Below are 27,035 nucleotides of genomic sequence, written 5' to 3' on the forward strand. Positions count from 1 at the left end.
TATTCGTGCCCTCAAACGCAAATAAAGTATTTATGAACAAAAACTCAAACACATATCTATGGGAAACAGCTCGCCTAGACGAGTGCAGCAAAGTTTTATTATCATATAATTCAACTGTCCTCAAATGACTTTGCCAGCACACTAAGACCGCTGCAGCATACATGTCTTACAAACATATCTACAATGAGAAATAATGAAATAGAATCTTTCATATCACAAAAACATAATTCCATAATGTTCTTTTAACATCTGCAGAAAAGCATAATGCATTTACAATATTATAAGCTTATACAAAAACATGTAAACAGGGGGAGGGGGGTGGGGGGAAACTTCACTGCACTAAGACTGAGCTTCGAATGGTCAAGCTATGAAAATGTATTTTCAATGTTAACTTTTACCGCGACTGACCAGTCCGTGCTATCATACGAAGAACTTTAAACTCTTAACTTTGTTAAGGTGACTTATTGTTATGCTAAAATAATTTAAATATTATTGTAAACATAAACACATGTTCCCAACATAACAACAATGCCATGTGCTATCGATAGTTAATAAATACATTTAAATTGTAAGTAAACATGACACAATATAGTCTTTGTTATGTAATTATCACTTCGGTCTACAGGAATACCTGATAATCAAGGGAGATAACACACTTCATACGAGTAAAGTGAGATACATCATCGCATGTGCTTTTATCCAATGATTTGACCCCTGGTCAGTAGATATCATATGCAAAAAAACAGAAAAAACATGTACATGTTTTAAGAAAATCATGAACTAATATTTTTAATGCGCTTGAGCAAAAACAATAGATATTGTCATTTCTCAGTGAAAAAGGGGGAGGGTCAAACCTTTTTGAAAACAATATTTCTGCACCTATTCAACTATTAAGCTAGTTAGCTACTACCCATTGCTTCTAAAATAAAAGGTTTAAATGAAGGTGACTAAGCCACAAGGGAGAAGCATTTGTCTTTCTTTGTGATTAAACTTTCAAGAATTAGATTTTTCTCTCTCAATAGTACTTATGTATTTAAATCAAATGATAACACAGCCTGAGTAATTTTTTTGTCTTATTTCAGTTCCAGACATATCATTACTTTTTAACCTGAGATGGCAAACTAGAGGTTTTAAAAAGTCCTGAATAACTGGTAAGCATTTTGCTTTATTAGGCAAGCTCTAAATTGTTTATTTATGGTATTTATGCAATTGAAATTACAGTCGGTATGTTAAAAATATGCAAATATGAAAACTGTTGCTATGGTTTTGGTATTAAATGAAAAGGCTTAGTTACAGATCGTTTCGACTCAATATTTCGAGTTAAATCTTGCGGCAACTGTTTCTCACGTAACACTGCAAACTATATTTAGCTCTATTTTGATCTGTCGTTATTTAATGACGCCATAATACATGTGATGTCACAATGTTTCCTTTAAAACCTCATGTGGATTTCTCACTAATAAAAGGTTTTCACTGAAATACATGTTAAAAACATTTTTTTCTCAAATAGAATTATGTGAAAGGACAAGTTTTGAAATTTGCACTATATTGCACTCTAATTATATGATAAAGATGACTTTCCAAGTAGTTAAGAGTGCTTTCCACAGTTTTAAATACCAGATTTCCACTAGTAAGAATAATTATTTTGGTGTTGGTTTTTTTTATAAAATCTTCATTTTTGCATAATTTCTCTGTCAAAATGCACTTTAAGGCACAAGAAAATTTTATAGAATGCTTTAACAGGGTCTGTGTATTGTAATTAAAGGTTATAATCAGAAGTTTTGTCCTTGTTTTGACTAGTGAAGGTATTCTGGAAGAAATTAATTATATAAACACATTGTATTCAAAATAAATGAATATAGCGACGAAAGTGTCATTGCCTTATAGTGCTAAAACAACTTTATTTTTTTTCAGAAATGGACAAAAATACACAGATTTATTCAGAATGTTATACCGATGAAGATCACATAAAAATATTTGGAAAAATCAGAAGTATGAATTTCAATATGGGTCAGGATCCCTAATAGACCTTGAGATGAGGAACTCAGATGACGTAATTAAAAAAAATATTAGTCCGCCATACAATTGTGGATGCTGTGATTTTAAAAATGGACATAAATGAACAATAAGAACTGTTTTATTGAGCTGGTGTGATGAGAAAAGAAAGATGTAGATTTGACCTGAAATAAATTATTAGAAAGGACAATTTTTTCATTGAATTTTATGATCAGAATTTTGGGATTATTTCATGAGGAGACTGACATTTTTCACCATCTTCGGGGTCCATCAATTTGCGAAAAAAGTAATCTCACTTGCCACCCCGAAAATTTAACCAGACATGTATAAATGTATCAGCTTCGATATGAGCCATCATACATGTTCAAGTAAACGATATGGACTGAGCAACGGAGGAAAAACGTTACCATTACGGCCTATGGAGAATTAATTGTAAATGTATACCCAAATTAGAAGCTTAATTCCAGAAGTTTTCAGGCTGATTTATGGATGATTTCACCTTGTACACCACCGAAAATGATGGTTAGTAGATTTTTATTTGTACCTAGTTATTATAAATGGTTTAAGATAAATATTATTGATAAAGATCAGCAAAAACTCAATGAAACTTTGCTTTTAAAATGCATTACTGGCACGGGGCTGAACACTTTTTTTAGGCACAATCATCACTTTGTTTACTTCCGAGAGATCCGAAAGGAATTTGTTTACTATATTGAAAAAGGCAAGAAACAACTTTTAAATATTATTATTTTCTTATTCGTGCCCTCAAACGCAAATAAAGTATTTATGAACAAAAACTCAAACACATATCTATGGGAAACAGCTCGCCTAGACGAGTGCAGCAAAGTTTTATTATCATATAATTCAACTGTCCTCAAATGACTTTGCCAGCACACTAAGACCGCTGCAGCATACATGTCTTACAAACATATCTACAATGAGAAATAATGAAATAGAATCTTTCATATCACAAAAACATAATTCCATAATGTTCTTTTAACATCTGCAGAAAAGCATAATGCATTTACAATATTATAAGCTTATACAAAAACATTGTAAACAGGGGGAGGGGGTGGGGGAAACTTCACTGCACTAAGACTGAGCTTCGAATGGTCAAGCTATGAAAATGTATTTTCAATGTTAACTTTTACCGCGACTGACCAGTCCGTGCTATCATACGAAGAACTTTAAACTCTTAACTTTGTTAAGGTGACTTATTGTTATGCTAAAATAATTTAAATATTATTGTAAACATAAACACATGTTCCCAACATAACAACAATGCCATGTGCTATCGATAGTTAATAAATACATTTAAATTGTAAGTAAACATGACACAATATAGTCTTTGTTATGTAATTATCACTTCGGTCTACAGGAATACCTGATAATCAAGGGAGATAACACACTTCATACGAGTAAAGTGAGATACATCATCGCATGTGCTTTTATCCAATGATTTGACCCCTGGTCAGTAGATATCATATGCAAAAAAAACAGAAAAAACATGTACATGTTTTAAGAAAATCATGAACTAATATTTTTAATGCGCTTGAGCAAAACAATAGATATTGTCATTTCTCAGTGAAAAAGGGGGAGGGTCAAACCTTTTTGAAAACAATATTTCTGCACCTATTCAACTATTAAGCTAGTTAGCTACTACCCATTGCTTCTAAAATAAAAGTTTAAATGAAGGTGACTAAGCCACAAGGAGAAGCATTTGTCTTTCTTTGTGATTAAACTTTCAAGAATTAGATTTTTCTCTCTCAATAGTACTTATGTATTTAAATCAAATGATAACACAGCCTGAGTAATTTTTTTGTCTTATTTCAGTTCCAGACATATCATTACTTTTTAACCTGAGATGGCAAACTAGAGGTTTTAAAAAGTCCTGAATAACTGGTAAGCATTTTGCTTTATTAGGCAAGCTCTAAATTGTTTATTTATGGTATTTATGCAATTGAAATTACAGTCGGTATGTTAAAAATATGCAAATATGAAAACTGTTGCTATGGTTTTGGTATTAAATGAAAAGGCTTAGTTACAGATCGTTTCGACTCAATATTTCGAGTTTAATCTTGCGGCAACTGTTTCTCACGTAACACTGCAAACTATATTTAGCTCTATTTTGATCTGTCGTTATTTAATGACGCCATAATACATGTGATGTCACAATGTTTCCTTTAAAACCTCATGTGGATTTCTCACTAATAAAAGGTTTTCACTGAAATACATGTTAAAAACATTTTTTTCTCAAATAGAATTATGTGAAAGGACAAGTTTTGAAAATTTGCACTATATTGCACTCTAATTATATGATAAAGATGACTTTCCAAGTAGTTAAGAGTGCTTTCCACAGTTTTAAATACCAGATTTCCACTAGTAAGAATAATTATTTTGGTGTTGGTTTTTTTTATAAAATCTTCATTTTTGCATAATTTCTCTGTCAAAATGCACTTTAAGGCACAAGAAAATTTTATAGAATGCTTTAACAGGGTCTGTGTATTGTAATTAAAGGTTATAATCAGAAGTTTTGTCCTTGTTTTGACTAGTGAAGGTATTCTGGAAGAAATTAATTATATAAACACATTGTATTCAAAATAAATGAATATAGCGACGAAAGTGTCATTGCCTTATAGTGCTAAAACAACTTTATTTTTTTTCAGAAATGGACAAAAATACACAGATTTATTCAGAATGTTATACCGATGAAGATCACATAAAAATATTTGGAAAAATCAGAAGTATGAATTTCAATATGGGTCAGGATCCCTAATAGACCTTGAGATGAGGAACTCAGATGACGTAATTAAAAAAAATATTAGTCCGCCATACAATTGTGGATGCTGTGATTTTAAAAATGGACATAAATGAACAATAAGAACTGTTTTATTGAGCTGGTGTGATGAGAAAAGAAAGATGTAGATTTGACCTGAAATAAATTATTAGAAAGGACAATTTTTTCATTGAATTTTATGATCAGAATTTTGGGATTATTTCATGAGGAGACTGACATTTTTCACCATCTTCCGGGGTCCATCAATTTGCGAAAAAAGTAATCTCACTTGCCACCCCGAAAATTTAACCAGACATGTATAAATGTATCAGCTTCGATATGAGCCATCATACATGTTCAAGTAAACGATATGGACTGAGCAACGGAGGAAAACGTTACCATTACGGCCTATGGAGAATTAATTGTAAATGTATACCCAAATTAGAAGCTTAATTCCAGAAGTTTTCAGGCTGATTTATGGATGATTTCACCTTGTACACCACCGAAAATGATGGTTAGTAGATTTTTATTTGTACCTAGTTATTATAAATGGTTTAAGATAAATATTATTGATAAAGATCAGCAAAAACTCAATGAAACTTTGCTTTTAAAATGCATTACTGGCACGGGGCTGAACACTTTTTTTAGGCACAATCATCACTTTGTTTACTTCCGAGAGATCCGAAAGGAATTTGTTTACTATATTGAAAAAGGCAAGAAACAACTTTTAAATATTATTATTTTCTTATTCGTGCCCTCAAACGCAAATAAAGTATTTATGAACAAAAACTCAAACACATATCTATGGGAAACAGCTCGCCTAGACGAGTGCAGCAAAGTTTTATTATCATATAATTCAACTGTCCTCAAATGACTTTGCCAGCACACTAAGACCGCTGCAGCATACATGTCTTACAAACATATCTACAATGAGAAATAATGAAATAGAATCTTTCATATCACAAAAACATAATTCCATAATGTTCTTTTAACATCTGCAGAAAAGCATAATGCATTTACAATATTATAAGCTTATACAAAAACATGTAAACAGGGGGAGGGGGGTGGGGGAAACTTCACTGCACTAAGACTGAGCTTCGAATGGTCAAGCTATGAAAATGTATTTTCAATGTTAACTTTTACCGCGACTGACCAGTCCGTGCTATCATACGAAGAACTTTAAACTCTTAACTTTGTTAAGGTGACTTATTGTTATGCTAAAATAATTTAAATATTATTGTAAACATAAACACATGTTCCCAACATAACAACAATGCCATGTGCTATCGATAGTTAATAAATACATTTAAATTGTAAGTAAACATGACACAATATAGTCTTTGTTATGTAATTATCACTTCGGTCTACAGGAATACCTGATAATCAAGGGAGATAACACACTTCATACGAGTAAAGTGAGATACATCATCGCATGTGCTTTTATCCAATGATTTGACCCCTGGTCAGTAGATATCATATGCAAAAAAACAGAAAAAACATGTACATGTTTTAAGAAAATCATGAACTAATATTTTTAATGCGCTTGAGCAAAACAATAGATATTGTCATTTCTCAGTGAAAAAGGGGGAGGGTCAAACCTTTTTGAAAACAATATTTCTGCACCTATTCAACTATTAAGCTAGTTAGCTACTACCCATTGCTTCTAAAATAAAAGGTTTAAATGAAGGTGACTAAGCCACAAGGGAGAAGCATTTGTCTTTCTTTGTGATTAAACTTTCAAGAATTAGATTTTTCTCTCTCAATAGTACTTATGTATTTAAATCAAATGATAACACAGCCTGAGTAATTTTTTTGTCTTATTTCAGTTCCAGACATATCATTACTTTTTAACCTGAGATGGCAAACTAGAGGTTTTAAAAAGTCCTGAATAACTGGTAAGCATTTTGCTTTATTAGGCAAGCTCTAAATTGTTTATTTATGGTATTTATGCAATTGAAATTACAGTCGGTATGTTAAAAATATGCAAATATGGAAAACTGTTGCTATGGTTTTGGTATTAAATGAAAAGGCTTAGTTACAGATCGTTTCGACTCAATATTTCGAGTTTAATCTTGCGGCAACTGTTTCTCACGTAACACTGCAAACTATATTTAGCTCTATTTTGATCTGTCGTTATTTAATGACGCCATAATACATGTGATGTCACAATGTTTCCTTTAAAACCTCATGTGGATTTCTCACTAATAAAAGGTTTTCACTGAAATACATGTTAAAAACATTTTTTCTCAAATAGAATTATGTGAAAGGACAAGTTTTGAAAATTTGCACTATATTGCACTCTAATTATATGATAAAGATGACTTTCCAAGTAGTTAAGAGTGCTTTCCACAGTTTTAAATACCAGATTTCCACTAGTAAGAATAATTATTTTGGTGTTGGTTTTTTTTATAAAATCTTCATTTTTGCATAATTTCTCTGTCAAAATGCACTTTAAGGCACAAGAAAATTTTATAGAATGCTTTAACAGGGTCTGTGTATTGTAATTAAAGGTTATAATCAGAAGTTTTGTCCTTGTTTTGACTAGTGAAGGTATTCTGGAAGAAATTAATTATATAAACACATTGTATTCAAAATAAATGAATATAGCGACGAAAGTGTCATTGCCTTATAGTGCTAAAACAACTTTATTTTTTTTCAGAAATGGACAAAAATACACAGATTTATTCAGAATGTTATACCGATGAAGATCACATAAAAATATTTGGAAAAATCAGAAGTATGAATTTCAATATGGGTCAGGATCCCTAATAGACCTTGAGATGAGGAACTCAGATGACGTAATTAAAAAAAATATTAGTCCGCCATACAATTGTGGATGCTGTGATTTTAAAAATGGACATAAATGAACAATAAGAACTGTTTTATTGAGCTGGTGTGATGAGAAAAGAAAGATGTAGATTTGACCTGAAATAAATTATTAGAAAGGACAATTTTTTCATTGAATTTTATGATCAGATTTTGGGATTATTTCATGAGGAGACTGACATTTTTCACCATCTTCCGGGGTCCATCAATTTGCGAAAAAAGTAATCTCACTTGCCACCCCGAAATTTAACCAGACATGTATAAATGTATCAGCTTCGATATGAGCCATCATACATGTTCAAGTAAACGATATGGACTGAGCAACGGAGGAAAACGTTACCATTACGGCCTATGGAGAATTAATTGTAAATGTATACCCAAATTAGAAGCTTAATTCCAGAAGTTTTCAGGCTGATTTATGGATGATTTCACCTTGTACACCACCGAAAATGATGGTTAGTAGATTTTTATTTGTACCTAGTTATTATAAATGGTTTAAGATAAATATTATTGATAAAGATCAGCAAAAACTCAATGAAACTTTGCTTTTAAAATGCATTACTGGCACGGGGCTGAACACTTTTTTTAGGCACAATCATCACTTTGTTTACTTCCGAGAGATCCGAAAGGAATTTGTTTACTATATTGAAAAAGGCAAGAAACAACTTTTAAATATTATTATTTTCTTATTCGTGCCCTCAAACGCAAATAAAGTATTTATGAACAAAAACTCAAACACATATCTATGGGAAACAGCTCGCCTAGACGAGTGCAGCAAAGTTTTATTATCATATAATTCAACTGTCCTCAAATGACTTTGCCAGCACACTAAGACCGCTGCAGCATACATGTCTTACAAACATATCTACAATGAGAAATAATGAAATAGAATCTTTCATATCACAAAAACATAATTCCATAATGTTCTTTTAACATCTGCAGAAAAGCATAATGCATTTACAATATTATAAGCTTATACAAAAACATGTAAACAGGGGGAGGGGGGTGGGGGAAACTTCACTGCACTAAGACTGAGCTTCGAATGGTCAAGCTATGAAAATGTATTTTCAATGTTAACTTTTACCGCGACTGACCAGTCCGTGCTATCATACGAAGAACTTTAAACTCTTAACTTTGTTAAGGTGACTTATTGTTATGCTAAAATAATTTAAATATTATTGTAAACATAAACACATGTTCCCAACATAACAACAATGCCATGTGCTATCGATAGTTAATAAATACATTTAAATTGTAAGTAAACATGACACAATATAGTCTTTGTTATGTAATTATCACTTCGGTCTACAGGAATACCTGATAATCAAGGGAGATAACACACTTCATACGAGTAAAGTGAGATACATCATCGCATGTGCTTTTATCCAATGATTTGACCCCTGGTCAGTAGATATCATATGCAAAAAAACAGAAAAAACATGTACATGTTTTAAGAAAATCATGAACTAATATTTTTAATGCGCTTGAGCAAAACAATAGATATTGTCATTTCTCAGTGAAAAAGGGGGAGGGTCAAACCTTTTTGAAAACAATATTTCTGCACCTATTCAACTATTAAGCTAGTTAGCTACTACCCATTGCTTCTAAAATAAAAGGTTTAAATGAAGGTGACTAAGCCACAAGGGAGAAGCATTTGTCTTTCTTTGTGATTAAACTTTCAAGAATTAGATTTTTCTCTCTCAATAGTACTTATGTATTTAAATCAAATGATAACACAGCCTGAGTAATTTTTTTGTCTTATTTCAGTTCCAGACATATCATTACTTTTTACCTGAGATGGCAAACTAGAGGTTTTAAAAAGTCCTGAATAACTGGTAAGCATTTTGCTTTATTAGGCAAGCTCTAAATTGTTTATTTATGGTATTTATGCAATTGAAATTACAGTCGGTATGTTAAAAATATGCAAATATGAAAACTGTTGCTATGGTTTTGGTATTAAATGAAAAGGCTTAGTTACAGATCGTTTCGACTCAATATTTCGAGTTAAATCTTGCGGCAACTGTTTCTCACGTAACACTGCAAACTATATTTAGCTCTATTTTGATCTGTCGTTATTTAATGACGCCATAATACATGTGATGTCACAATGTTTCCTTTAAAACCTCATGTGGATTTCTCACTAATAAAAGGTTTTCACTGAAATACATGTTAAAAACATTTTTTCTCAAATAGAATTATGTGAAAGGACAAGTTTTGAAAATTTGCACTATATTGCACTCTAATTATATGATAAAGATGACTTTCCAAGTAGTTAAGAGTGCTTTCCACAGTTTTAAATACCAGATTTCCACTAGTAAGAATAATTATTTTGGTGTTGGTTTTTTTTATAAAATCTTCATTTTTGCATAATTTCTCTGTCAAAATGCACTTTAAGGCACAAGAAAATTTTATAGAATGCTTTAACAGGGTCTGTGTATTGTAATTAAAGGTTATAATCAGAAGTTTTGTCCTTGTTTTGACTAGTGAAGGTATTCTGGAAGAAATTAATTATATAAACACATTGTATTCAAAATAAATGAATATAGCGACGAAAGTGTCATTGCCTTATAGTGCTAAAACAACTTTATTTTTTTTCAGAAATGGACAAAAATACACAGATTTATTCAGAATGTTATACCGATGAAGATCACATAAAAATATTTGGAAAAATCAGAAGTATGAATTTCAATATGGGTCAGGATCCCTAATAGACCTTGAGATGAGGAACTCAGATGACGTAATTAAAAAAAATATTAGTCCGCCATACAATTGTGGATGCTGTGATTTTAAAAATGGACATAAATGAACAATAAGAACTGTTTTATTGAGCTGGTGTGATGAGAAAAGAAAGATGTAGATTTGACCTGAAATAAATTATTAGAAAGGACAATTTTTTCATTGAATTTTATGATCAGAATTTTGGGATTATTTCATGAGGAGACTGACATTTTTCACCATCTTCCGGGGTCCATCAATTTGCGAAAAAAGTAATCTCACTTGCCACCCCGAAAATTTAACCAGACATGTATAAATGTATCAGCTTCGATATGAGCCATCATACATGTTCAAGTAAACGATATGGACTGAGCAACGGAGGAAAACGTTACCATTACGGCCTATGGAGAATTAATTGTAAATGTATACCCAAATTAGAAGCTTAATTCCAGAAGTTTTCAGGCTGATTTATGGATGATTTCACCTTGTACACCACCGAAAATGATGGTTAGTAGATTTTTATTTGTACCTAGTTATTATAAATGGTTTAAGATAAATATTATTGATAAAGATCAGCAAAAACTCAATGAAACTTTGCTTTTAAAATGCATTACTGGCACGGGGCTGAACACTTTTTTTAGGCACAATCATCACTTTGTTTACTTCCGAGAGATCCGAAAGGAATTTGTTTACTATATTGAAAAAGGCAAGAAACAACTTTTAAATATTATTATTTTCTTATTCGTGCCCTCAAACGCAAATAAAGTATTTATGAACAAAAACTCAAACACATATCTATGGGAAACAGCTCGCCTAGACGAGTGCAGCAAAGTTTTATTATCATATAATTCAACTGTCCTCAAATGACTTTGCCAGCACACTAAGACCGCTGCAGCATACATGTCTTACAAACATATCTACAATGAGAAATAATGAAATAGAATCTTTCATATCACAAAAACATAATTCCATAATGTTCTTTTAACATCTGCAGAAAAGCATAATGCATTTACAATATTATAAGCTTATACAAAAACATGTAAACAGGGGGAGGGGGGTGGGGGAAACTTCACTGCACTAAGACTGAGCTTCGAATGGTCAAGCTATGAAAATGTATTTTCAATGTTAACTTTTACCGCGACTGACCAGTCCGTGCTATCATACGAAGAACTTTAAACTCTTAACTTTGTTAAGGTGACTTATTGTTATGCTAAAATAATTTAAATATTATTGTAAACATAAACACATGTTCCCAACATAACAACAATGCCATGTGCTATCGATAGTTAATAAATACATTTAAATTGTAAGTAAACATGACACAATATAGTCTTTGTTATGTAATTATCACTTCGGTCTACAGGAATACCTGATAATCAAGGGAGATAACACACTTCATACGAGTAAAGTGAGATACATCATCGCATGTGCTTTTATCCAATGATTTGACCCCTGGTCAGTAGATATCATATGCAAAAAAACAGAAAAAACATGTACATGTTTTAAGAAAATCATGAACTAATATTTTTAATGCGCTTGAGCAAAACAATAGATATTGTCATTTCTCAGTGAAAAAGGGGGAGGGTCAAACCTTTTTGAAAACAATATTTCTGCACCTATTCAACTATTAAGCTAGTTAGCTACTACCCATTGCTTCTAAAATAAAAGGTTTAAATGAAGGTGACTAAGCCACAAGGGAGAAGCATTTGTCTTTCTTTGTGATTAAACTTTCAAGAATTAGATTTTTCTCTCTCAATAGTACTTATGTATTTAAATCAAATGATAACACAGCCTGAGTAATTTTTTTGTCTTATTTCAGTTCCAGACATATCATTACTTTTTAACCTGAGATGGCAAACTAGAGGTTTTAAAAAGTCCTGAATAACTGGTAAGCATTTTGCTTTATTAGGCAAGCTCTAAATTGTTTATTTATGGTATTTATGCAATTGAAATTACAGTCGGTATGTTAAAAATATGCAAATATGAAAACTGTTGCTATGGTTTTGGTATTAAATGAAAAGGCTTAGTTACAGATCGTTTCGACTCAATATTTCGAGTTAAATCTTGCGGCAACTGTTTCTCACGTAACACTGCAAACTATATTTAGCTCTATTTTGATCTGTCGTTATTTAATGACGCCATAATACATGTGATGTCACAATGTTTCCTTTAAAACCTCATGTGGATTTCTCACTAATAAAAGGTTTTCACTGAAATACATGTTAAAAACATTTTTTCTCAAATAGAATTATGTGAAAGGACAAGTTTTGAAAATTTGCACTATATTGCACTCTAATTATATGATAAAGATGACTTTCCAAGTAGTTAAGAGTGCTTTCCACAGTTTTAAATACCAGATTTCCACTAGTAAGAATAATTATTTTGGTGTTGGTTTTTTTTATAAAATCTTCATTTTTGCATAATTTCTCTGTCAAAATGCACTTTAAGGCACAAGAAAATTTTATAGAATGCTTTAACAGGGTCTGTGTATTGTAATTAAAGGTTATAATCAGAAGTTTTGTCCTTGTTTTGACTAGTGAAGGTATTCTGGAAGAAATTAATTATATAAACACATTGTATTCAAAATAAATGAATATAGCGACGAAAGTGTCATTGCCTTATAGTGCTAAAACAACTTTATTTTTTTTCAGAAATGGACAAAAATACACAGATTTATTCAGAATGTTATACCGATGAAGATCACATAAAAATATTTGGAAAAATCAGAAGTATGAATTTCAATATGGGTCAGGATCCCTAATAGACCTTGAGATGAGGAACTCAGATGACGTAATTAAAAAAAATATTAGTCCGCCATACAATTGTGGATGCTGTGATTTTAAAAATGGACATAAATGAACAATAAGAACTGTTTTATTGAGCTGGTGTGATGAGAAAAGAAAGATGTAGATTTGACCTGAAATAAATTATTAGAAAGGACAATTTTTTCATTGAATTTTATGATCAGAATTTTGGGATTATTTCATGAGGAGACTGACATTTTTCACCATCTTCCGGGGTCCATCAATTTGCGAAAAAAGTAATCTCACTTGCCACCCCGAAAATTTAACCAGACATGTATAAATGTATCAGCTTCGATATGAGCCATCATACATGTTCAAGTAAACGATATGGACTGAGCAACGGAGGAAAACGTTACCATTACGGCCTATGGAGAATTAATTGTAAATGTATACCCAAATTAGAAGCTTAATTCCAGAAGTTTTCAGGCTGATTTATGGATGATTTCACCTTGTACACCACCGAAAATGATGGTTAGTAGATTTTTATTTGTACCTAGTTATTATAAATGGTTTAAGATAAATATTATTGATAAAGATCAGCAAAAACTCAATGAAACTTTGCTTTTAAAATGCATTACTGGCACGGGGCTGAACACTTTTTTTAGGCACAATCATCACTTTGTTTACTTCCGAGAGATCCGAAAGGAATTTGTTTACTATATTGAAAAAGGCAAGAAACAACTTTTAAATATTATTATTTTCTTATTCGTGCCCTCAAACGCAAATAAAGTATTTATGAACAAAAACTCAAACACATATCTATGGGAAACAGCTCGCCTAGACGAGTGCAGCAAAGTTTTATTATCATATAATTCAACTGTCCTCAAATGACTTTGCCAGCACACTAAGACCGCTGCAGCATACATGTCTTACAAACATATCTACAATGAGAAATAATGAAATAGAATCTTTCATATCACAAAAACATAATTCCATAATGTTCTTTTAACATCTGCAGAAAAGCATAATGCATTTACAATATTATAAGCTTATACAAAAACATGTAAACAGGGGGAGGGGGGTGGGGGAAACTTCACTGCACTAAGACTGAGCTTCGAATGGTCAAGCTATGAAAATGTATTTTCAATGTTAACTTTTACCGCGACTGACCAGTCCGTGCTATCATACGAAGAACTTTAAACTCTTAACTTTGTTAAGGTGACTTATTGTTATGCTAAAATAATTTAAATATTATTGTAAACATAAACACATGTTCCCAACATAACAACAATGCCATGTGCTATCGATAGTTAATAAATACATTTAAATTGTAAGTAAACATGACACAATATAGTCTTTGTTATGTAATTATCACTTCGGTCTACAGGAATACCTGATAATCAAGGGAGATAACACACTTCATACGAGTAAAGTGAGATACATCATCGCATGTGCTTTTATCCAATGATTTGACCCCTGGTCAGTAGATATCATATGCAAAAAAACAGAAAAAACATGTACATGTTTTAAGAAAATCATGAACTAATATTTTTAATGCGCTTGAGCAAAACAATAGATATTGTCATTTCTCAGTGAAAAAGGGGGAGGGTCAAACCTTTTTGAAAACAATATATCTGCACCTATTCAACTATTAAGCTAGTTAGCTACTACCCATTGCTTCTAAAATAAAAGGTTTAAATGAAGGTGACTAAGCCACAAGGGAGAAGCATTTGTCTTTCTTTGTGATTAAACTTTCAAGAATTAGATTTTTCTCTCTCAATAGTACTTATGTATTTAAATCAAATGATAACACAGCCTGAGTAATTTTTTTGTCTTATTTCAGTTCCAGACATATCATTACTTTTTAACCTGAGATGGCAAACTAGAGGTTTTAAAAAGTCCTGAATAACTGGTAAGCATTTTGCTTTATTAGGCAAGCTCTAAATTGTTTATTTATGGTATTTATGCAATTGAAATTACAGTCGGTATGTTAAAAATATGCAAATATGAAAACTGTTGCTATGGTTTTGGTATTAAATGAAAAGGCTTAGTTACAGATCGTTTCGACTCAATATTTCGAGTTAAATCTTGCGGCAACTGTTTCTCACGTAACACTGCAAACTATATTTAGCTCTATTTTGATCTGTCGTTATTTAATGACGCCATAATACATGTGATGTCACAATGTTTCCTTTAAAACCTCATGTGGATTTCTCACTAATAAAAGGTTTTCACTGAAATACATGTTAAAAACATTTTTTCTCAAATAGAATTATGTGAAAGGACAAGTTTTGAAAATTTGCACTATATTGCACTCTAATTATATGATAAAGATGACTTTCCAAGTAGTTAAGAGTGCTTTCCACAGTTTTAAATACCAGATTTCCACTAGTAAGAATAATTATTTTGGTGTTGGTTTTTTTTATAAAATCTTCATTTTTGCATAATTTCTCTGTCAAAATGCACTTTAAGGCACAAGAAAATTTTATAGAATGCTTTAACAGGGTCTGTGTATTGTAATTAAAGGTTATAATCAGAAGTTTTGTCCTTGTTTTGACTAGTGAAGGTATTCTGGAAGAAATTAATTATATAAACACATTGTATTCAAAATAAATGAATATAGCGACGAAAGTGTCATTGCCTTATAGTGCTAAAACAACTTTATTTTTTTTCAGAAATGGACAAAAATACACAGATTTATTCAGAATGTTATACCGATGAAGATCACATAAAAATATTTGGAAAAATCAGAAGTATGAATTTCAATATGGGTCAGGATCCCTAATAGACCTTGAGATGAGGAACTCAGATGACGTAATTAAAAAAAATATTAGTCCGCCATACAATTGTGGATGCTGTGATTTTAAAAATGGACATAAATGAACAATAAGAACTGTTTTATTGAGCTGGTGTGATGAGAAAAGAAAGATGTAGATTTGACCTGAAATAAATTATTAGAAAGGACAATTTTTTCATTGAATTTTATGATCAGAATTTTGGGATTATTTCATGAGGAGACTGACATTTTTCACCATCTTCCGGGGTCCATCAATTTGCGAAAAAAGTAATCTCACTTGCCACCCCGAAAATTTAACCAGACATGTATAAATGTATCAGCTTCGATATGAGCCATCATACATGTTCAAGTAAACGATATGGACTGAGCAACGGAGGAAAACGTTACCATTACGGCCTATGGAGAATTAATTGTAAATGTATACCCAAATTAGAAGCTTAATTCCAGAAGTTTTCAGGCTGATTTATGGATGATTTCACCTTGTACACCACCGAAAATGATGGTTAGTAGATTTTTATTTGTACCTAGTTATTATAAATGGTTTAAGATAAATATTATTGATAAAGATCAGCAAAAACTCAATGAAACTTTGCTTTTAAAATGCATTACTGGCACGGGGCTGAACACTTTTTTTAGGCACAATCATCACTTTGTTTACTTCCGAGAGATCCGAAAGGAATTTGTTTACTATATTGAAAAAGGCAAGAAACAACTTTTAAATATTATTATTTTCTTATTCGTGCCCTCAAACGCAAATAAAGTATTTATGAACAAAAACTCAAACACATATCTATGGGAAACAGCTCGCCTAGACGAGTGCAGCAAAGTTTTATTATCATATAATTCAACTGTCCTCAAATGACTTTGCCAGCACACTAAGACCGCTGCAGCATACATGTCTTACAAACATATCTACAATGAGAAATAATGAAATAGAATCTTTCATATCACAAAAACATAATTCCATAATGTTCTTTTAACATCTGCAGAAAAGCATAATGCATTTACAATATTATAAGCTTATACAAAAACATGTAAACAGGGGGAGGGGGGTGGGGGAAACTTCACTGCACTAAGACTGAGCTTCGAATGGTCAAGCTATGAAAATGTATTTTCAATGTTAACTTTTACCGCGACTGACCAGTCCGTGCTATCATACGAAGAACTTTAAACTCTTAACTTTGTTAAGGTGACTTATTGTTATGCTAAAATAATTTAAATATTATTGTAAACATAAACACATGTTCCCAACATAACAACAATGCCATGTGCTATCGATAGTTAATAAATACATTTAAATTGTAAGTAAACATGACACAATATAGTCTTTGTTATGTAATTATCACTTCGGTCTACAGGAATACCTGATAATCAAGGGAGATAACACACTTCATACGAGTAAAGTGAGATACATCATCGCATGTGCTTTTATCCAATGATTTGACCCCTGGTCAGTAGATATCATATGCAAAAAAACAGAAAAAACATGTACATGTTTTAAGAAAATCATGAACTAATATTTTTAATGCGCTTGAGCAAAACAATAGATATTGTCATTTCTCAGTGAAAAAGGGGGAGGGTCAAACCTTTTTGAAAACAATATTTCTGCACCTATTCAACTATTAAGCTAGTTAGCTACTACCCATTGCTTCTAAAATAAAAGGTTTAAATGAAGGTGACTAAGCCACAAGGGAGAAGCATTTGTCTTTCTTTGTGATTAAACTTTCAAGAATTAGATTTTTCTCTCTCAATAGTACTTATGTATTTAAATCAAATGATAACACAGCCTGAGTAATTTTTTTGTCTTATTTCAGTTCCAGACATATCATTACTTTTTAACCTGAGATGGCAAACTAGAGGTTTTAAAAAGTCCTGAATAACTGGTAAGCATTTTGCTTTATTAGGCAAGCTCTAAATTGTTTATTTATGGTATTTATGCAATTGAAATTACAGTCGGTATGTTAAAAATATGCAAATATGAAAACTGTTGCTATGGTTTTGGTATTAAATGAAAAGGCTTAGTTACAGATCGTTTCGACTCAATATTTCGAGTTAAATCTTGCGGCAACTGTTTCTCACGTAACACTGCAAACTATATTTAGCTCTATTTTGATCTGTCGTTATTTAATGACGCCATAATACATGTGATGTCACAATGTTTCCTTTAAAACCTCATGTGGATTTCTCACTAATAAAAGGTTTTCACTGAAATACATGTTAAAAACATTTTTTCTCAAATAGAATTATGTGAAAGGACAAGTTTTGAAAATTTGCACTATATTGCACTCTAATTATATGATAAAGATGACTTTCCAAGTAGTTAAGAGTGCTTTCCACAGTTTTAAATACCAGATTTCCACTAGTAAGAATAATTATTTTGGTGTTGGTTTTTTTTATAAAATCTTCATTTTTGCATAATTTCTCTGTCAAAATGCACTTTAAGGCACAAGAAAATTTTATAGAATGCTTTAACAGGGTCTGTGTATTGTAATTAAAGGTTATAATCAGAAGTTTTGTCCTTGTTTTGACTAGTGAAGGTATTCTGGAAGAAATTAATTATATAAACACATTGTATTCAAAATAAATGAATATAGCGACGAAAGTGTCATTGCCTTATAGTGCTAAAACAACTTTATTTTTTTTCAGAAATGGACAAAAATACACAGATTTATTCAGAATGTTATACCGATGAAGATCACATAAAAATATTTGGAAAAATCAGAAGTATGAATTTCAATATGGGTCAGGATCCCTAATAGACCTTGAGATGAGGAACTCAGATGACGTAATTAAAAAAAATATTAGTCCGCCATACAATTGTGGATGCTGTGATTTTAAAAATGGACATAAATGAACAATAAGAACTGTTTTATTGAGCTGGTGTGATGAGAAAAGAAAGATGTAGATTTGACCTGAAATAAATTATTAGAAAGGACAATTTTTTCATTGAATTTTATGATCAGAATTTTGGGATTATTTCATGAGGAGACTGACATTTTTCACCATCTTCCGGGGTCCATCAATTTGCGAAAAAAGTAATCTCACTTGCCACCCCGAAAATTTAACCAGACATGTATAAATGTATCAGCTTCGATATGAGCCATCATACATGTTCAAGTAAACGATATGGACTGAGCAACGGAGGAAAACGTTACCATTACGGCCTATGGAGAATTAATTGTAAATGTATACCCAAATTAGAAGCTTAATTCCAGAAGTTTTCAGGCTGATTTATGGATGATTTCACCTTGTACACCACCGAAAATGATGGTTAGTAGATTTTTATTTGTACCTAGTTATTATAAATGGTTTAAGATAAATATTATTGATAAAGATCAGCAAAAACTCAATGAAACTTTGCTTTTAAAATGCATTACTGGCACGGGGCTGAACACTTTTTTTAGGCACAATCATCACTTTGTTTACTTCCGAGAGATCCGAAAGGAATTTGTTTACTATATTGAAAAAGGCAAGAAACAACTTTTAAATATTATTATTTTCTTATTCGTGCCCTCAAACGCAAATAAAGTATTTATGAACAAAAACTCAAACACATATCTATGGGAAACAGCTCGCCTAGACGAGTGCAGCAAAGTTTTATTATCATATAATTCAACTGTCCTCAAATGACTTTGCCAGCACACTAAGACCGCTGCAGCATACATGTCTTACAAACATATCTACAATGAGAAATAATGAAATAGAATCTTTCATATCACAAAAACATAATTCCATAATGTTCTTTTAACATCTGCAGAAAAGCATAATGCATTTACAATATTATAAGCTTATACAAAAACATGTAAACAGGGGGAGGGGGGTGGGGGAAACTTCACTGCACTAAGACTGAGCTTCGAATGGTCAAGCTATGAAAATGTATTTTCAATGTTAACTTTTACCGCGACTGACCAGTCCGTGCTATCATACGAAGAACTTTAAACTCTTAACTTTGTTAAGGTGACTTATTGTTATGCTAAAATAATTTAAATATTATTGTAAACATAAACACATGTTCCCAACATAACAACAATGCCATGTGCTATCGATAGTTAATAAATACATTTAAATTGTAAGTAAACATGACACAATATAGTCTTTGTTATGTAATTATCACTTCGGTCTACAGGAATACCTGATAATCAAGGGAGATAACACACTTCATACGAGTAAAGTGAGATACATCATCGCATGTGCTTTTATCCAATGATTTGACCCCTGGTCAGTAGATATCATATGCAAAAAAACAGAAAAAACATGTACATGTTTTAAGAAAATCATGAACTAATATTTTTAATGCGCTTGAGCAAAACAATAGATATTGTCATTTCTCAGTGAAAAAGGGGGAGGGTCAAACCTTTTTGAAAACAATATTTCTGCACCTATTCAACTATTAAGCTAGTTAGCTACTACCCATTGCTTCTAAAATAAAAGGTTTAAATGAAGGTGACTAAGCCACAAGGGAGAAGCATTTGTCTTTCTTTGTGATTAAACTTTCAAGAATTAGATTTTTCTCTCTCAATAGTACTTATGTATTTAAATCAAATGATAACACAGCCTGAGTAATTTTTTTGTCTTATTTCAGTTCCAGACATATCATTACTTTTTAACCTGAGATGGCAAACTAGAGGTTTTAAAAAGTCCTGAATAACTGGTAAGCATTTTGCTTTATTAGGCAAGCTCTAAATTGTTTATTTATGGTATTTATGCAATTGAAATTACAGTCGGTATGTTAAAAATATGCAAATATGAAAACTGTTGCTATGGTTTTGGTATTAAATGAAAAGGCTTAGTTACAGATCGTTTCGACTCAATATTTCGAGTTAAATCTTGCGGCAACTGTTTCTCACGTAACACTGCAAACTATATTTAGCTCTATTTTGATCTGTCGTTATTTAATGACGCCATAATACATGTGATGTCACAATGTTTCCTTTAAAACCTCATGTGGATTTCTCACTAATAAAAGGTTTTCACTGAAATACATGTTAAAAACATTTTTTCTCAAATAGAATTATGTGAAAGGACAAGTTTTGAAAATTTGCACTATATTGCACTCTAATTATATGATAAAGATGACTTTCCAAGTAGTTAAGAGTGCTTTCCACAGTTTTAAATACCAGATTTCCACTAGTAAGAATAATTATTTTGGTGTTGGTTTTTTTTATAAAATCTTCATTTTTGCATAATTTCTCTGTCAAAATGCACTTTAAGGCACAAGAAAATTTTATAGAATGCTTTAACAGGGTCTGTGTATTGTAATTAAAGGTTATAATCAGAAGTTTTGTCCTTGTTTTGACTAGTGAAGGTATTCTGGAAGAAATTAATTATATAAACACATTGTATTCAAAATAAATGAATATAGCGACGAAAGTGTCATTGCCTTATAGTGCTAAAACAACTTTATTTTTTTTCAGAAATGGACAAAAATACACAGATTTATTCAGAATGTTATACCGATGAAGATCACATAAAAATATTTGGAAAAATCAGAAGTATGAATTTCAATATGGGTCAGGATCCCTAATAGACCTTGAGATGAGGAACTCAGATGACGTAATTAAAAAAAATATTAGTCCGCCATACAATTGTGGATGCTGTGATTTTAAAAATGGACATAAATGAACAATAAGAACTGTTTTATTGAGCTGGTGTGATGAGAAAAGAAAGATGTAGATTTGACCTGAAATAAATTATTAGAAAGGACAATTTTTTCATTGAATTTTATGATCAGAATTTTGGGATTATTTCATGAGGAGACTGACATTTTTCACCATCTTCCGGGGTCCATCAATTTGCGAAAAAAGTAATCTCACTTGCCACCCCGAAAATTTAACCAGACATGTATAAATGTATCAGCTTCGATATGAGCCATCATACATGTTCAAGTAAACGATATGGACTGAGCAACGGAGGAAAACGTTACCATTACGGCCTATGGAGAATTAATTGTAAATGTATACCCAAATTAGAAGCTTAATTCCAGAAGTTTTCAGGCTGATTTATGGATGATTTCACCTTGTACACCACCGAAAATGATGGTTAGTAGATTTTTATTTGTACCTAGTTATTATAAATGGTTTAAGATAAATATTATTGATAAAGATCAGCAAAAACTCAATGAAACTTTGCTTTTAAAATGCATTACTGGCACGGGGCTGAACACTTTTTTTAGGCACAATCATCACTTTGTTTACTTCCGAGAGATCCGAAAGGAATTTGTTTACTATATTGAAAAAGGCAAGAAACAACTTTTAAATATTATTATTTTCTTATTCGTGCCCTCAAACGCAAATAAAGTATTTATGAACAAAAACTCAAACACATATCTATGGGAAACAGCTCGCCTAGACGAGTGCAGCAAAGTTTTATTATCATATAATTCAACTGTCCTCAAATGACTTTGCCAGCACACTAAGACCGCTGCAGCATACATGTCTTACAAACATATCTACAATGAGAAATAATGAAATAGAATCTTTCATATCACAAAAACATAATTCCATAATGTTCTTTTAACATCTGCAGAAAAGCATAATGCATTTACAATATTATAAGCTTATACAAAAACATGTAAACAGGGGGAGGGGGGTGGGGGAAACTTCACTGCACTAAGACTGAGCTTCGAATGGTCAAGCTATGAAAATGTATTTTCAATGTTAACTTTTACCGCGACTGACCAGTCCGTGCTATCATACGAAGAACTTTAAACTCTTAACTTTGTTAAGGTGACTTATTGTTATGCTAAAATAATTTAAATATTATTGTAAACATAAACACATGTTCCCAACATAACAACAATGCCATGTGCTATCGATAGTTAATAAATACATTTAAATTGTAAGTAAACATGACACAATATAGTCTTTGTTATGTAATTATCACTTCGGTCTACAGGAATACCTGATAATCAAGGGAGATAACACACTTCATACGAGTAAAGTGAGATACATCATCGCATGTGCTTTTATCCAATGATTTGACCCCTGGTCAGTAGATATCATATGCAAAAAAACAGAAAAAACATGTACATGTTTTAAGAAAATCATGAACTAATATTTTTAATGCGCTTGAGCAAAACAATAGATATTGTCATTTCTCAGTGAAAAAGGGGGAGGGTCAAACCTTTTTGAAAACAATATTTCTGCACCTATTCAACTATTAAGCTAGTTAGCTACTACCCATTGCTTCTAAAATAAAAGGTTTAAATGAAGGTGACTAAGCCACAAGGGAGAAGCATTTGTCTTTCTTTGTGATTAAACTTTCAAGAATTAGATTTTTCTCTCTCAATAGTACTTATGTATTTAAATCAAATGATAACACAGCCTGAGTAATTTTTTTGTCTTATTTCAGTTCCAGACATATCATTACTTTTTAACCTGAGATGGCAAACTAGAGGTTTTAAAAAGTCCTGAATAACTGGTAAGCATTTTGCTTTATTAGGCAAGCTCTAAATTGTTTATTTATGGTATTTATGCAATTGAAATTACAGTCGGTATGTTAAAAATATGCAAATATGAAAACTGTTGCTATGGTTTTGGTATTAAATGAAAAGGCTTAGTTACAGATCGTTTCGACTCAATATTTCGAGTTAAATCTTGCGGCAACTGTTTCTCACGTAACACTGCAAACTATATTTAGCTCTATTTTGATCTGTCGTTATTTAATGACGCCATAATACATGTGATGTCACAATGTTTCCTTTAAAACCTCATGTGGATTTCTCACTAATAAAAGGTTTTCACTGAAATACATGTTAAAAACATTTTTTCTCAAATAGAATTATGTGAAAGGACAAGTTTTGAAAATTTGCACTATATTGCACTCTAATTATATGATAAAGATGACTTTCCAAGTAGTTAAGAGTGCTTTCCACAGTTTTAAATACCAGATTTCCACTAGTAAGAATAATTATTTTGGTGTTGGTTTTTTTTATAAAATCTTCATTTTTGCATAATTTCTCTGTCAAAATGCACTTTAAGGCACAAGAAAATTTTATAGAATGCTTTAACAGGGTCTGTGTATTGTAATTAAAGGTTATAATCAGAAGTTTTGTCCTTGTTTTGACTAGTGAAGGTATTCTGGAAGAAATTAATTATATAAACACATTGTATTCAAAATAAATGAATATAGCGACGAAAGTGTCATTGCCTTATAGTGCTAAAACAACTTTATTTTTTTTCAGAAATGGACAAAAATACACAGATTTATTCAGAATGTTATACCGATGAAGATCACATAAAAATATTTGGAAAAATCAGAAGTATGAATTTCAATATGGGTCAGGATCCCTAATAGACCTTGAGATGAGGAACTCAGATGACGTAATTAAAAAAAATATTAGTCCGCCATACAATTGTGGATGCTGTGATTTTAAAAATGGACATAAATGAACAATAAGAACTGTTTTATTGAGCTGGTGTGATGAGAAAAGAAAGATGTAGATTTGACCTGAAATAAATTATTAGAAAGGACAATTTTTTCATTGAATTTTATGATCAGAATTTTGGGATTATTTCATGAGGAGACTGACATTTTTCACCATCTTCCGGGGTCCATCAATTTGCGAAAAAAGTAATCTCACTTGCCACCCCGAAAATTTAACCAGACATGTATAAATGTATCAGCTTCGATATGAGCCATCATACATGTTCAAGTAAACGATATGGACTGAGCAACGGAGGAAAACGTTACCATTACGGCCTATGGAGAATTAATTGTAAATGTATACCCAAATTAGAAGCTTAATTCCAGAAGTTTTCAGGCTGATTTATGGATGATTTCACCTTGTACACCACCGAAAATGATGGTTAGTAGATTTTTATTTGTACCTAGTTATTATAAATGGTTTAAGATAAATATTATTGATAAAGATCAGCAAAAACTCAATGAAACTTTGCTTTTAAAATGCATTACTGGCACGGGGCTGAACACTTTTTTTAGGCACAATCATCACTTTGTTTACTTCCGAGAGATCCGAAAGGAATTTGTTTACTATATTGAAAAAGGCAAGAAACAACTTTTAAATATTATTATTTTCTTATTCGTGCCCTCAAACGCAAATAAAGTATTTATGAACAAAAACTCAAACACATATCTATGGGAAACAGCTCGCCTAGACGAGTGCAGCAAAGTTTTATTATCATATAATTCAACTGTCCTCAAATGACTTTGCCAGCACACTAAGACCGCTGCAGCATACATGTCTTACAAACATATCTACAATGAGAAATAATGAAATAGAATCTTTCATATCACAAAAACATAATTCCATAATGTTCTTTTAACATCTGCAGAAAAGCATAATGCATTTACAATATTATAAGCTTATACAAAAACATGTAAACAGGGGGAGGGGGGTGGGGGAAACTTCACTGCACTAAGACTGAGCTTCGAATGGTCAAGCTATGAAAATGTATTTTCAATGTTAACTTTTACCGCGACTGACCAGTCCGTGCTATCATACGAAGAACTTTAAACTCTTAACTTTGTTAAGGTGACTTATTGTTATGCTAAAATAATTTAAATATTATTGTAAACATAAACACATGTTCCCAACATAACAACAATGCCATGTGCTATCGATAGTTAATAAATACATTTAAATTGTAAGTAAACATGACACAATATAGTCTTTGTTATGTAATTATCACTTCGGTCTACAGGAATACCTGATAATCAAGGGAGATAACACACTTCATACGAGTAAAGTGAGATACATCATCGCATGTGCTTTTATCCAATGATTTGACCCCTGGTCAGTAGATATCATATGCAAAAAAACAGAAAAAACATGTACATGTTTTAAGAAAATCATGAACTAATATTTTTAATGCGCTTGAGCAAAACAATAGATATTGTCATTTCTCAGTGAAAAAGGGGGAGGGTCAAACCTTTTTGAAAACAATATTTCTGCACCTATTCAACTATTAAGCTAGTTAGCTACTACCCATTGCTTCTAAAATAAAAGGTTTAAATGAAGGTGACTAAGCCACAAGGGAGAAGCATTTGTCTTTCTTTGTGATTAAACTTTCAAGAATTAGATTTTTCTCTCTCAATAGTACTTATGTATTTAAATCAAATGATAACACAGCCTGAGTAATTTTTTTGTCTTATTTCAGTTCCAGACATATCATTACTTTTTAACCTGAGATGGCAAACTAGAGGTTTTAAAAAGTCCTGAATAACTGGTAAGCATTTTGCTTTATTAGGCAAGCTCTAAATTGTTTATTTATGGTATTTATGCAATTGAAATTACAGTCGGTATGTTAAAAATATGCAAATATGAAAACTGTTGCTATGGTTTTGGTATTAAATGAAAAGGCTTAGTTACAGATCGTTTCGACTCAATATTTCGAGTTAAATCTTGCGGCAACTGTTTCTCACGTAACACTGCAAACTATATTTAGCTCTATTTTGATCTGTCGTTATTTAATGACGCCATAATACATGTGATGTCACAATGTTTCCTTTAAAACCTCATGTGGATTTCTCACTAATAAAAGGTTTTCACTGAAATACATGTTAAAAACATTTTTTCTCAAATAGAATTATGTGAAAGGACAAGTTTTGAAAATTTGCACTATATTGCACTCTAATTATATGATAAAGATGACTTTCCAAGTAGTTAAGAGTGCTTTCCACAGTTTTAAATACCAGATTTCCACTAGTAAGAATAATTATTTTGGTGTTGGTTTTTTTTATAAAATCTTCATTTTTGCATAATTTCTCTGTCAAAATGCACTTTAAGGCACAAGAAAATTTTATAGAATGCTTTAACAGGGTCTGTGTATTGTAATTAAAGGTTATAATCAGAAGTTTTGTCCTTGTTTTGACTAGTGAAGGTATTCTGGAAGAAATTAATTATATAAACACATTGTATTCAAAATAAATGAATATAGCGACGAAAGTGTCATTGCCTTATAGTGCTAAAACAACTTTATTTTTTTTCAGAAATGTACAAAAATACACAGATTTATTCAGAATGTTATACCGATGAAGATCACATAAAAATATTTGGAAAAATCAGAAGTATGAATTTCAATATGGGTCAGGATCCCTAATAGACCTTGAGATGAGGAACTCAGATGACGTAATTAAAAAAAATATTAGTCCGCCATACAATTGTGGATGCTGTGATTTTAAAAATGGACATAAATGAACA

At 31.5% G+C, this 27,035-nt stretch overlaps 3 long non-coding RNA genes across 3 annotated transcripts; all 3 read left to right on the forward strand.

Annotated features, from left to right (window-relative positions):
• Positions 1-2,419: 2,419 nt before the first annotated feature.
• Positions 2,420-4,791, forward strand: LOC139506899 (uncharacterized). The gene is made up of 3 exons (XR_011660452.1): positions 2,420-2,538; positions 3,850-3,918; positions 4,683-4,791. It is a non-coding gene; the product is annotated as an uncharacterized lncRNA (long non-coding RNA).
• On the forward strand, positions 4,791-7,646 carry LOC139506898 (uncharacterized). Its single transcript, XR_011660451.1, has 3 exons — positions 4,791-5,306; positions 6,619-6,687; positions 7,452-7,646. It is a non-coding gene; the product is annotated as an uncharacterized lncRNA (long non-coding RNA).
• Positions 7,647-10,399: 2,753 nt separating this feature from the next.
• LOC139506897 (uncharacterized) lies at positions 10,400-26,061 on the forward strand. The gene is made up of 12 exons (XR_011660450.1): positions 10,400-10,840; positions 12,153-12,221; positions 12,985-13,608; positions 14,921-14,989; positions 15,753-16,376; positions 17,689-17,757; positions 18,521-19,144; positions 20,457-20,525; positions 21,289-21,912; positions 23,225-23,293; positions 24,057-24,680; positions 25,993-26,061. It is a non-coding gene; the product is annotated as an uncharacterized lncRNA (long non-coding RNA).
• Positions 26,062-27,035: the final 974 nt, after the last annotated feature.

This window comes from Mytilus edulis, unplaced genomic scaffold (assembly GCF_963676685.1).
Source record: "Mytilus edulis unplaced genomic scaffold, xbMytEdul2.2 SCAFFOLD_1189, whole genome shotgun sequence".
Classification (NCBI taxonomy): Eukaryota; Metazoa; Mollusca; class Bivalvia; order Mytilida; family Mytilidae; genus Mytilus; species Mytilus edulis.